This window comes from Barbus barbus (assembly GCF_936440315.1).
Source record: "Barbus barbus genome assembly, chromosome: 20".
In the NCBI taxonomy this organism is placed as follows: domain Eukaryota; kingdom Metazoa; phylum Chordata; class Actinopteri; order Cypriniformes; family Cyprinidae; genus Barbus; species Barbus barbus.
In genome coordinates, this window is record NC_136748.1 from 19,314,901 (window position 1) to 19,329,237 (window position 14,337).

A 14,337-nucleotide genomic window follows, 5' to 3' on the forward strand; every position below is an offset into this window, starting at 1 on the left:
GGAGACATTTCCTGACCTGCCTCCTCTTATTTAACAAAGCCAAATAAATATCATCACGTTTATTGTTTGTTCTTGAGGCATTTTCTCAGCTTGCTGACTAAGTATCAGCAATTTCCTCCCGGATGAAAGTATCATGCTCAACCTGTGAAACATGTTTTGACACCATCACACAGGCCACAGTGCAGGGATAGGCAATACAGAAAAATATAAATAAAGAAAGATGTGTCAATATTCTTCTCTTCAGCCCTTTGATGATTCTCAATATTTATCTATATATATATATATATATATATATATATATATATATATATATATATATATATATATATATATATATATATATATATATATATATATATATATATGTGTGTGTGTGTGTGTGTGCGCTGTAATAAGGCTTAAATGATTTTTTTATTTAGAGGAATATTTTAACCAAACAGCCAGTAGATTTAATGATTAATGCAAGTAGTAACATACTGTAAAGGTTAAAGATCACCAGTTTCCCAGTCAACTTCACATACATTAATACCTATTAATAAAATATTAAATCAACAAATTGTTACTAAATCACTTGGCACTAATACACTTACATGTTAACATCTAAATAAAAATTAATAAACAGAAAGAGAAAACTTTTAATCTATTTAGAAAACTAATAATTTGTTATAATTATATAATTTTGTTTATTTTAATCTATCAATTAATTCATTTTCATAATTGAATCATTTAATTAGTACATACATAAATGTTTAATATAGAGCATTCTTTCATAAACATATTTGAGTGACGATGACAATTCACTGAATCAGAGTCATAAACTGGTTAAAGAATCAATTCACCTAAATTGAAAGTTTGAACACTGGAAAAGACTCCAACAAGAAATGTAATGGTCAAATTAGTTCTTTTTTTCTCCGTCTCATGTTCATTGTTACACATTTACACTCTATATTTACACTCTGTAAGCCATTATTTGGCCTTCTTTTCAGCAAGCACTTTTCATTTCAAGCTTTCTCTATGGGTAAGATATAGGCCATACAGGCCTATTTTTCTGTCTTTTATGCTCTCTTCACATTTATCTTGCGCAGAGTAATCCAAAACAAAAATGAGCAGAGAGAGAAATGAAGGCCCCGTGTATAACCTCTCAAAGAGCCTGCCTGTGCGCATATGTGGAGCGACTACATATAGATCTCCAGATAGAAATCTCGCTCGCAGGCGCACGAGTGTGTTTGCATGTATCAGTGAACCCCTAGGTAAAGAGGAGCCCTTATCAGAGCAGTCTCAGGAAGATTGAGACGCAGAGAGCTGAAGAGTGACTATTTTTGCCTCAGAAATGCCTCAATACAGCTCCATATACAGGACACAAGGGCAGCGTGCACTAACCCTTCTTCTGGTTGGCTGAAGATCATTAATCTGACCGAACGGCACCGACGAAGAACACCCCACATGCCGGCGACTGAAACACAGACAGAGACGTAAAACACCCGAGCGCTGACCCGATCAAAACAACAGTGCCGCCTGCCAATCTCACACCCAGACAAATTACCAACAATCCCCCACTCCAGCTGGGACGGGAGATGGTCCTCTGCGACTCCTTCAGTAAATGAAAACGATAAAAGAGAGAAAAAAACCTGCGTCTAAGATTCAAAACCGCTCACCGACGAAGCCACTTGACATTTGTGTTGACATTTGAGCCCCTGTTGAATCGGTCGGAAATACAGCATGTCATCCCTGAAGAATCCAGCGCTCCAAAGCGTGTCTTATCGCTGAGATTATGCACTGGCATTATACCGAGCTAATAGTGCATGTAGGTCCTTTATGAATGAATTTCAAAATGCATCAAACACTTAAGAAGGATTTAGTCCTTCGAAAAAATACTTAAGAATATGCAAATATGCGGGGAAGAATTAGTTTTAACAGATTTGACGAGCGCAAACAATGAGGGTGTTCTTTTCCCTGGCTGCCGGTGTCAATCAGAACCCCAGATTACCGTCCAGGGTTATGACAATGTGTAATATGAAAAGAGACAATAAGACACTTTTAATTTATCACAGGGATATGACTATCAATACGCAGCTATTGTACCCACAGAATTGCTAAATACCTGGCGGAGAGGGGAGATGAAGGTGCCAGGGTGGCTGACTGCTGCCCCCTGCTGCTCCCTTAAGGAGCATATCACCCTACACACACACACACACACACACACACACACACACACACACACACACACACACACACACCAACATAGACTCTCCTCTTTCTGAGAGAAGAGTGTCAAACTGCGGCATTTAAAAGCTGAAAATGCATTAAACATCAGTGAGCAGATATATATTTAAAATAAATCAATGTGTCCAAGAGAACAACATTTTTTCTAATTAATATCAGACTAAAATATTAACATTTGGTCATTTGAGACTATCAACATATGCCAGCAGTCTCATCAATGAATAATAAACATTTTTGATTTTTAGTGAATTTTGACTACATAGTGTGGATTACATAGTTGTATTAACGTTTTGTGTATATCCTGCAAAATATCCCAAAGCAGAGACATTTAAACCAAAATGTCAGAAAGCGTTTTGCTGATTACATTATTAGCATTGTGCAATTGTATCAAGTTAAAGAAAACATACAAACACTGTATTAGTTAACTAAAGTTAGGTAACTATTAATTATTGTTAGCCAAAACTAAACTAGTATTAATCATTCTCAGTAACTGAAATGAAACCTAAATAAGATTAAAGACTAGATACAAAATGTAAACTTAATTTAGGAAATTATATTGCCTTGGCTATAAGTAAAATATATTAGTAAGTAATATTAGTACTAAAATTAATAAAACAATATTTTTAAATAAAGCTAAACAGAAATATTAAAAACTAATAAAACTGACAAAATCAAATAAACTTACTCTAAACAAATTAAAATGAAAATATAAAAATATAAAGCTAATTCTAAATATTAATAAATAGTATAATACTATACTCTGACAGTATAGAAATCATACTAAAACACTGCTGCATACTATATGTGCAGTTCAATGTCTATGTGGCAATTCTGTACACAAATTCAAAATGGCAAGCCTATAGAAATTATATATACACAATGCAACTATTTACAACAGTGAAAATGTTTTTTGCCCAACTCCAGTTGGCATGTTTGGCATTTTCTGAAAATACAACACTATTAACTGTAAAACAAGATATTCTACAGTAATAAGCGATTAGAAACATTACTCTGGATGATGTCCATTGTGCCGTGGCATGTTTGGGTTGTCTACAGTTTTCCCAGTGTATCATGGACATGTTTGCCATTGACCTGTGCTTAAATGTTTGTTTTGTTAACACAGTGATAATCAAACACCATGACTGAGAGGATAACAGCCATAATACTTCAAATGACGACTATATTCAAGATTTACCATCTGCATGTATGAGTGCGTGTTGTGTATTTGTGTGTCCCTGTCAGAGAACACCACCAAACTCCTGCAGGCTCTCACACCTAAAGTGAACCTCAAACTTCCTTTGACTGACATTTCCAGAAAGCCCGAGGAAGAAAGGGGTGCGACCAGGAGCTTCATCCACTTTAGGGTGTGTATGTGTGTAGTGTTTAGGCGGGTGGCAGTCCCAGCTGTCCCAGTATTGATCCACAGCTGGTGCCAGTATGGGGGGTGTGGGTCAGGGCTGTGGGGTTTCCTTACCAACATACACACACACACACACACACAGAGCAGAGGCAGAGGACGAGAAGAAAGAGTGATGCCAAGTTAAAAAAGGGTGTCTTCTGATTCCGATTCAAGTCAGAATTTGTTTAGTTTTTTTGACTGTTTCATTTCCAAATATTGGCTCACAGAACCGGTTCTTGGTTCCCAACCCGAGATGATCCCTGAGGGGATCAGAAATGTAGCTCTATAAAAAAATTATGTATCAACATTGACGGTGTTTGTCAAAGAAATGGGCCACAATAGGCTTTTCCATCAATAAATGCCAGTTGCGAGTTTCTGCATGAACGCAGAGCCGAATATAAATACATAAAGGAAGAGACAAAGAGGGAGAGGATGGATGACACATTTTCAGTTGGCATCACCCAAGGCCTATTTCTGTCTGTCATCACTCATCTGTTGTGATTCAAATGTGATTTCCCCAAACTGTCATTGAGTGGCACTCACACACACACAGATTAGGGGTAGTGTCATTATTTGTGGGAATTGTTATTGAGGGTAAGGCCGGTGGCTGGGGGATTGCCATTGTTCCAGCTGAACATAAAAGACCAGCAGAGCCAACAGACCAAGACTTATGGAAATCAAAAATAATACCAGCCACCAAAATAATAATAGAGCCCAAAACAATACCAACCTATTATAAAAGAGAGGAAAAGAAGATGCCAGCTTAATACCTTCAGAGAGAGACAGAGAGAGAGTGAAATCACAAAAAGCTGTGCTCAAATACTGGAGATGTTGTTTCCGCAGCATACCCACGCTGGGACACCGCCTGGTGCCTATGAATGCACAAAACAATATCAATAGACAACAGCCTGTGACCTACAGTCTCTTATAGGCTCTCCGATGAAGGACAAGCATCCGCTGCCAAAATAACTCTTAAACATCACATACACCCGGCCCATGAAAGATCGGAAAACTCAACTTAAGAGGTTAAAAAAAAAGTGTGTGAAGTTTTCATACAAAAAAAAACACACTCTCTCTGTGTTTTATTGGCATAACAATATTACATTTGTATTTGCAAAGCAAAAGTGTAAAGACAGTTGCAAACAGAAAAGTAAAAATGAAGCAAACTGAGTAAATAAGCAATTAAAGGAGATTTAGGATTAAGGATAAGTAAAATAATTAAGTATTATAAAAAGCAATATAATGATAAGGTAACACTTTAGTCCAGCACTCGAACCATCAGCACTGGAGCTCCTAAGGGCTGTGTACTCTCCCCACTGCTCTTCTCCCTCTACACCAACGACTGTACCTCTAAAGACCCCTCTGTCAAGCTCCTGAAGTTTGCAGACGACACCACACTGATCGGCCTCATCCAGGACGGTGACGAGTCTGCTTACAGACAGGAGGTTAAGGAGCTGGCTGTCTGGTGCAGTCTTAACAACCTGGAGCTTAACACGCTCAAAACTGTGGAGATGATAGTGGACTTCAGGAGAAACCCCCCTGCTCTCCCCCCACTCACCATAATGAACAGCACTGTGACCGCAGTGGAGTCATTCAGATTCCTGGGCACCACCATCTCCCAGGACCTGAAGTGGGATATTCACATAGACTCCATTGTCAGGAAGGCCCAGCAGAGATTGTACTTTCTTCGCCAGCTGAGGAAGTTCAACCTGCCACAGGACTTGCTGAAACAGTTCTACTCCGCCATCATTGAATCCATCCTCTGCACCTCAATAACTGTCTGGTTCAGCTCAGCTACCAAATCTGACCTCAGAAGACTACGGAGGGTAGTCCGGACTGCTGAGCGAATCATTGGTACAACCCTCCCCACTCTCCAAGAACTGTACTTATCCAGAGTGAGCAAAAGGGCTGGTAAAATCACTCTGGACCCCTCACACCCAGCACACTCCCTCTTTGAACTGCTACCGTCTGGTCGACGCTACAGAGCTCTGTGCACCAGAACGACCAGACACAGGAACAGTTTATTCCCTCAGGCAATCCATCTCATGAACACTCAACAATAAACGTGGAGCACACAACTATAATACACTATCCATTCACCACACTCACTTATTCTATTTTTATTTTCTCATTTCTAATTTGCACATACTTGACCTGTACATACATAGTTGCCTATATTATATATTGTGTTTTTGCTGCTTTGTACATTGCCTTTTGATTAATTGTTGTTATTCTTTTATTATCTGTGTCCTGTCCTGTTGCTGTCTTTCTGTTGCACTGTGGAGCTTCTGTCACTACAATAAATTCCTTGTATGTGTAAACATACTTGGCCAATAAAGCTCATTCTGATTCTGATTCTAGTATAGGGACCAATTCTCACTATTAGCTAGTTACTTAATAGCATGCATATTACTAGCATATTGGCTGTTTATTATCACTTATAATTAGTACTTATGACCGTGGTAGGACCCTTGCTGTCTATGGAGTGTCAGAGAGCTCTCGGATTTCATCAAAATATCTTAATTTGTGTTTCGAAGATGTACAAAGGTTTTACGGGTTTGGAACAACATAATGGTAAGTAATTAATGATAGAATTTTCGTTTTTGGGTGAACTATCACTTTAATAGTTAGTTAATTGTGAGGACTGGGCCTTAAAATCAAGTGTGACCAATAATGATACAATAAAGTAATAATGAGTAAAAATAAAATGGCCACATTTTAAAGTCACAATGCCTGTTCCAATTTATTTTATTTTTTTGCTCTGTCCATCCCTCTTCCATCCTCTCAGTTATCAACTGTGGGTGTGGGCCAAAAAAAATACTGTTCTGTAAACACCTCCAACACTGCAGCATTCCAGCACACACACAATGTACACTAGAGGCAGGTAAGCACACATACACACACCAGAGAGACATATTTATTGGATTAACACCCAACAGCCCATTTTTAAAGGAGCCAGCTCATCAGTTTCCACCTCACATGACCACACACACACACACACACACACAGAGCTACAATTATACTGACAGCACTAACTTAAATTAATGCTCAGTGAGTCCATCACTGGTATAAAGTTATCAGTACTGGATAGAAAAACGCTGAGAGTGTGTGTGCCTTCTGAGACAGCGGACAGTTACCCTGTTTGACAGAAGAAATCCATCATAATCTGTTATATTATGTGCAGCGCTTGCAGACTTTAGTCCATGAACTATCCACCGGATACCACTATTTTAGAGCCGATAAGGGGAATTATAGATGTGTGTGTAAGTGCCAGAGGGTCAACAGCCACAACACTACAGCCAGTGACAGTTAAATTCTACAACAGGTTTATCATGACCAGCTAAGCTCACTGTCTCACTGTCAGGTTAAGAGATGAAAAATGGATGGGAGAAAAAAATAAATAAATAAATAAAATCGCAATATGCATTGCAGAGTGAATTGACTAAAAGCGACTTTGGTTTTGTTCAACACACAACATTCAGACTCTTCAATAATCAATCTGCGAGTGCTCTGAGTCTGAGGGAATCTCAGGATCAGAGCTGCTGAAAGATCTTCTGTCATGCTGTCGTAAAGCAGGTTCTATGGCAGTGCCGTCCCACAGGCTTTGAGGGTCGTATCGGTGTTGGCTCTTGAGTTTTAAGCCGTTTAAGACTGACATAATAGGTTTAATCCATCACACAGAGTCTATGGATTTAAAAGAGTTTAAGTAACAGAAGATACTTTACAGAGTACCTGCCTGAATCAAATTATGCTCAAACAGACAGTTAATTAAACAGACGCCATCCCTCCTTTCTTTTCTTGCATATGTTTTTTATATGCAAGGTTTTTATTACATCTTCTGTTCACCAAGGCTGCATTTATTTGAACAAAAATACAGTAAAAACTGTAAAAATGTAACTGTTTTATATTTTTATAAATCTTAAAAATAATTTATGCCTTTGATGGCAAAGCTGAATTTTCAGCAGCCATTACTCCATTTTTTATTGTCACATGATCTTTCAGAAATCATTCTAATATGCTGGTTTGACACCAGAAAGATTTCTTACCAATGTTGAAAGCAGATGAGCAACTTACAAAACAAATACCAAAATCCATATCATATGGACAAAAAGAACAATTAGTGTGCTGTGCATATTTCCATTCCATTAGAAATTCAACTCACTCATACCCAAATTCATGTGAACGATTACAGGTTCAATAATCAATATAATCAACTTATCGCACAATATTTGTACATGACCTCAATAATTTTTGGTGATGCAATATATTGCCCATTATATTTAAATAAAAATTAATGTCACCATGTTTTTTCGATTTCACTTGCGCCGGTGTCTGTTGCAGCTTCTCGTACATAACGCTGTGTAGTCACGAGGGGCTAGTTCAAATTTAAAGTTTCATCTGCAGATATGGCCTTGTTTAGGGATCTGTGCCTTTGTGCACACAGACATCAGACTTCCAAGCAGTGATTGTGTTTTTCAGCAATAGTGTGCACCCCTTAATTTACAGAGAAAAGGGGAAAATCTGTAGATGGAAAAATCTCCATACAAGTTCTTTGTGCATTCTTCTTTTTTCTACTTGCTACTTTGCACTTTTTCTTAGAAATTTTTTTTTTTTTTTTACTATTTATTCAAGTTTGTTAAGGTGTCTAATATTTTTTCCATGATCTAAATATTCCTAAGAATTAAAAGTTTGTTATTTGAAAGTGTGTAGGCCTTCTTGCATTATTATGCTGTTATATTAGGATTATATATTAAATGGCATAAAATGGTCTTAAAATGACAATAAAATCGCGTATTGCAATTATTTCAGGGGCAATATATCAAACAACAAAAAGTAGTTCTCGTGACAGGCCTAGTTCTCTATCCTTCTGTTTTTTTATTTATTTTACTAATCCCATTTTTGTGTTTTCAGATGTCCATACAAGATACTGGATGAACGTTGTGTGTTTGCATTTTCTATAAGAGTTTCTGAAGGCGAACGACAGTGCGATTGTTCCACAGCTCTAACTCGCTTTATCATGCTAGACATCAGTTTTTCACAAACCGAAACTAGCAAAGCAAAACAAAACAAAAACAGACGAAGTAATGGTAGCTGAAAACCCAAAAAAAACAGGGGGATTAAAACGCTTTAAAAATCACACTTTCAACTGCATCGACTGAAACATTCAACGGCCATGAGTCACTCGCAGATGTTCTATACACTCCAGTGCTTTAACCCCAAAAGAGTGGATTACATTTGAGAAAGTATGCAAAGAGAGATCAGACGTTTTAGACCACATTAGCATCATGTTTACAGTGTTGATATCATTGAATCTAAGGATACTAATGATCTGACTGGTATCTGACTATAACTACGAGGTTAATATATCACTTTGGGGATGGTATTGAAAGTGCAATCTGAGATAGCGATCTGGAGAAAGAGAGAGGGGGAACACCTAAATCAAGCTTGTGGATAAATATTTGGCTTTGAGGAATATTTTTCAGAGCCACTAAGATCTGTCTCCATCAGCAGGCACCATCTTAAGAAGAAAGAGAAAAATAAATACGGCAGAGATGCGGGGAAAGAGATAGAGAGGGAGGGACAGTCGCAGAATGAAGGGAGATAAAAAGAAATGTGAAGGCAGGCAGGTGAGAATGGATGGACAACAGTCTTAAAAAAAATGAAAGAAAAAAACTGGACAAAGAATGAAGGACCAGTGACATACAAACACAAACACTGAAGAAAAGTGTGTGCGCTCATCTGATGTTACAGCTCTAAGCCCAAATAATAACAAAGCAGTACAGAAATGCAGCAGACACACACACACAGAGTGTCCTGAGAGAGTCTGTGTGCAGCAGTGTGACCTCAGAACTGAGAAACAGATTAACACACACACACGTGTGCATGTTTATTCCTGCTTCCATCTCACAGTAGAGGGGCAAAAACAGTGTGTTTCTGTTTTAGATATCTTTGCTTGTGTACGTGTGTGAGGTGGGCTTAGAGTCGACTGTGACCTTGCCTTACATCTGATCTCCAACCCTGTTAAGAATCCTGTTAATCTGACTGTCAAACACACACACAGACTCTGAAATGAACTCACAACTGCTGATGCTGAGTGAATTGAAAACATTTACCAGCCATAAATATAGTATATAGCATAATTTTAGTACAAAAATAAGGGGGGGGGGCTCACAGTTTGATATTCACACTACATTTCAGTTAGTACGATTTATTTTTTTAAAATAAATACTTATATGCAGCAAGGATGCATTAAATTGACCAAAACTGACAGTAAAGACACTTATGTTACAGAAGATATCTATTTCAAATAAATGCTGTTTTGTTTTTACACTGATATTCATGAGAAATGTTTCTTGAGCACAAAAATCAGCATATTAGAATGATTTCTGAAAGATCATGTGACACTGAAGTATGAAAAAAATCATACTTTTCTGTTAAAATCTTAAGGTTGATTAGCAAACTTGCAATTGTTAGTTGAAGACACAATAACCTAAATGTTGAAAATGCATTGAAAACACTTCCCAAGGCCATCATAAATGACATCTTCCACTTTTATAAATGACACATTCACTAAAAATAGAATAAAATAAATCCTCTATAAGAGCGCATAGGTTAATATCCCAATTAAAGTGAAATCCATGTGTGTCTGAGGCTCCAATCTGACAAAATTACACTAAGCAAAGCAGCAATAAAAGTTGAGAGCCAGTTACATTCAGTTCAGATTAATCCCTAGAGACACACACACAAACTTTTCTATTTCATTCTCCACACCAGCTTTGCTCAGCATGCCTGGCTGGGTGGCTGAATTATTCTGTGTGGTCTCCAGAGAAGTGCAGGACCAGGGGCAGCGTGAGGACCAGTAGCCCACGTAATGTGCTCCTGACGCAGACGCAACCGTGGCGAGGACCCCTGGGCAGAGGCGAACTGATGTGGAAATGACTTTAAATGTTTTGGACGAAGTCCACAAAAGGCAGCAGATCATCAGAAAAAGAGAGTGAGAGAGAAAGAGAAAGAAAAGAATAAAAAAGTATGATGGAACGATAGCGCAGAAGCAAAAGCAAGATCAATCAATGTTTGAACAACAGGAAGAGAATTCATTCTGCTTTGACAAACGTGTCTTTCTTATTTTATCTTGAAATGTATAGACCTACATTTACTTCACATTGTTTCATCTTTCCTCTTATTCCTGGTATCTAATCCAGGACTTTTTTTTATTTTATTTTATTATTATTGAATGCCTGAAAAAAGAAAAAAGAAAACAACAACAACTGTCATCGTCAAAACGCAACCGCTCGGGGACACCCAGTCCTTCAGTCCAAAGGAAGTGCCAAGTCCTTCCACAAAGTCATTGTTCTTATGGCTTTCACGTTCGTAGAGAACTCAATAGATTCAAAATAATTTTTCATTTCAAGTTTGAATCGTAAAAAAAAATGTTTACATTTAGAAAATGACAGTGTAAAAGGAAAATAAGGTTGATAAAATAAGCATCACTTTTTTTTCACATTCATGAAAGCCAAAAATGACATTTCTAGAAGTAAACTCAAAATTAGGATTCACATAACATTTGATAAAGTCAAGAATGTCACACCAAAATGATGTTGTGTAAGAGAAATTCCAGAATAAATGTAAAGACGTTTCATTGTTTTCTAAACAGAAAGAACAGTTGGTGTTAATATCATTCTTAAGTCTTTTAAGAGAGCACTTATCCGGGTAAATTCTATGAATCAACTTAAATGCAATTTCTCTCATTTTGTTAGTAATTAAATATTTGTGAGGTAATGAGCAAACTTTCTTCCAGGGAATATCACTTACTAAACCATTCCAATAAGAGATTACATAAGGCACAGAAATAGACTCCATCTGAAACAAAACTCTAATTTTCTTATTGTTTTTTTGACTTGGATGACGAAAGGCACTGTTTTCCAACAAATGTTTTACAAAGATCTACTGAGATTGGAAAAGAAAGGCATGAGACCTCCATGTGGCACTGCATCAGCAACAATTGCAAACTCTTTCAGACTAACAGGAATTCCATGCTTGGCTAAAAACTCACAGTAATTACAGATTGAACCATTTTGATTGAAAGGTTGAGAAAAATAATAAAATTTTTAAACCAATTTTCAAAAAAAAATTATTTGTGTTTATACAGTAGATTCTTGTTATTCCAGAATAGATACGAGTGAGGTGTAAAATTGTGTTTAAAAATGAGGGACCAAAGCTAATAACATTTGCCTATGAAAAAGAGATCATTTGACAGGGATTTTCATGATGTTATAGTTACAGATTAATAAGAAACTTAAACCACCTAGTTTGGAAAAAACAACATTAGGGATCAGACTCCATATAGATGAGGGCTTATTGATACAGTTTATCCAATTTATTTTAAAGGTGTTGTTTAAAGTGGTTTTAAACAAAGTTTAAAGAAAGTTTATACCCCCTTTCTCAATGGTGTTCATAAGTACAGATTTTCTAATAAAATGAGTTTTATTCTACCAAACAAAGTTGAGAAGCATTGTATCAATTTTTTTAAGAATGGCAGTGTCAACATTCAAAGAGAGAGCAGCATATGTTAACCTTGACAAACCTTCAGCTTTGGCTAGTAAGATTCTTCCCTTCAATGAGAGATCATGTTGGAACCACATATTCAGTTTTTTCTGAGTACTCTCAATTAATGGATTAAAATTAAAGGAGCATCTTTCTAATTCATTTTTTGTTATAACACCTAAATAAGATATTTGATCTTTGATTTGAATATTACAAAATTACATTCTTTGATGGACATCAGTTCACACTTTGAGAGGTTCACGAACACGCCTGATGCTTTGGAGAATTGCTGGATATACTTTAATGCTAAAGAAACTTGATTAGCATCTTGCAAAAAAAGAGTGGTATCCTCAGCCAGCTGACTGATGAGTATCTGTTTGACAGCAATAGAGATACCATGAAGACCACTATTAGAAATATAAGAAACAAATATCTGGGAAACTAGTAAAAATAAATAAGGGGATAATGGACACCCTTGCCTAATACCACGTGACAAGTAAAATCTAGGAGAAGTACCATATTTTAATTTAATTGTGCTACTACAGTTGTAATATAGAGTTCTTACCGCCTTACAAAAATATTCACCAAAACCAAATTTTTCCACTAATTTAAATATAAATTTGTATTCAAATGAATCAAAAGCTTTAGAAAAATCCAGGAAAAGAATAAAACTATTATGTTCCAGCAAATCACTATAATCCAATAAATCTAAAACTAATCTAATATTATTCATTATATGTTGGTCCCTCATAAATCCAGACTGAGTCTCATCTATAACAGTATCCAAACAATCTTTAAGTCTTTTAACAAATATTATTTGAAAATTTGATAGTCATTGTTAAGGAGTGTGATGGGTCGCCAGTTGTCTAAATTGGTAAGATCTTTCTTAGGTTTAGGAATTAAAGTTATGATACCTTGCATCAATGTAGGAGGTAAAGCCTCTTTTTCAATCCTTTCTCTAAAACCCTGAGTTAAAAAGGGAGTAAGTTCATCAGCAAATAATTTGTACGGCTCAGCTGTAAGTCCATCACACCCTGGGGACTTGTTTTTCAAACTCTTAATTGCTCGTTGTACTTCCTCAGGAGTAACAATGCTATTACAGAAAAATCTATCACTTTCAGATATAAACTTAACATAATTAACCGAGTCTAGAAATTAGACATTGTCTGCTCTGAATACCTTGAACTATAAAGATTCTTATAAAAATTGGCACTGTAGTTTGCTATTTCCTTTGGATTTTTAACAATTTTGCCATCAACACAAAGTTGTTCAATTGTTGAGAGGGTAAAATTACGCTTTTCTACCTTAAAAAATATGCGGAATTGAGTTCTCCCTCTTCGAGCCATTTTTTCCTGGATCTTATATAAGCACCCCTAGCCTTTGATAAGTACAACTCATACAATTTCATTTGCAAATCTGCAATTTCAGATTTTTCCTCTAGAGACATGCAATCAAAATTATTAGACCGAGATAATTTAATGATTAGGTTGTCTTCAAGAACCCTTCTTTTTTTGGCTAAAGGTGTTCCAAATTTTCTTAAATAAACACCTGTCTCAAACTTAAAAAGCTCCCAATTGGTACTAAAAGAATTTTGAATTGTGACTGCTTTCCAATAGCTAGCAATTAATTCTTTAATTCAATTCTTTACATCTGATAATTCTAACAGTGAACTGTTAAGTTTCCACAAAGAAGCTCTGCATTGGCCTGTTACATAATCTGCCATTAAAGGGGTATTAATAAAGATAGTTTTGTGGTCGGTCAATGGGGTACATTGAATGCCAACATTCAGATCAAAATTTGACATACATTTTTATATAAGCCAATAATCAATACGAGATTGTCTTGAACCACATTTATTGGCCCAAGTAAACTCTAAATTGTTAGGGAATCTCTCTCTCCAATTGTCCACCAATTCAAATTTATCTATTAGGTCTAATAGTGCAGGACTAGAACAAGCCGTCCTTTTTGGAGCATATCTGTCCAAACAATTATTAAATGACACATTAAAGTCTCCTCCTAGAATGACAAATGCATTAGGAAATTTATTAGACCAATATGGAAGCTTCTCATTTAATTTGTTAAAAAAATTCATTAAACAAAGAATTATTGTAGCCATATATATTTCCGAGAATTACAGTTTGTTGGTTAAGTGAAATTACTAATAAATGAAA

At 36.3% G+C, this 14,337-nt stretch overlaps 1 protein-coding gene across 2 annotated transcripts in view; it reads right to left on the reverse strand.

The window, feature by feature from the left end:
* The window catches only part of LOC306886592 (EH domain-binding protein 1-like), a 143,379-nt gene that overhangs the window by 100,730 nt on the left and 28,312 nt on the right, over positions 1-14,337 (reverse strand). The window lies entirely within an intron of this gene.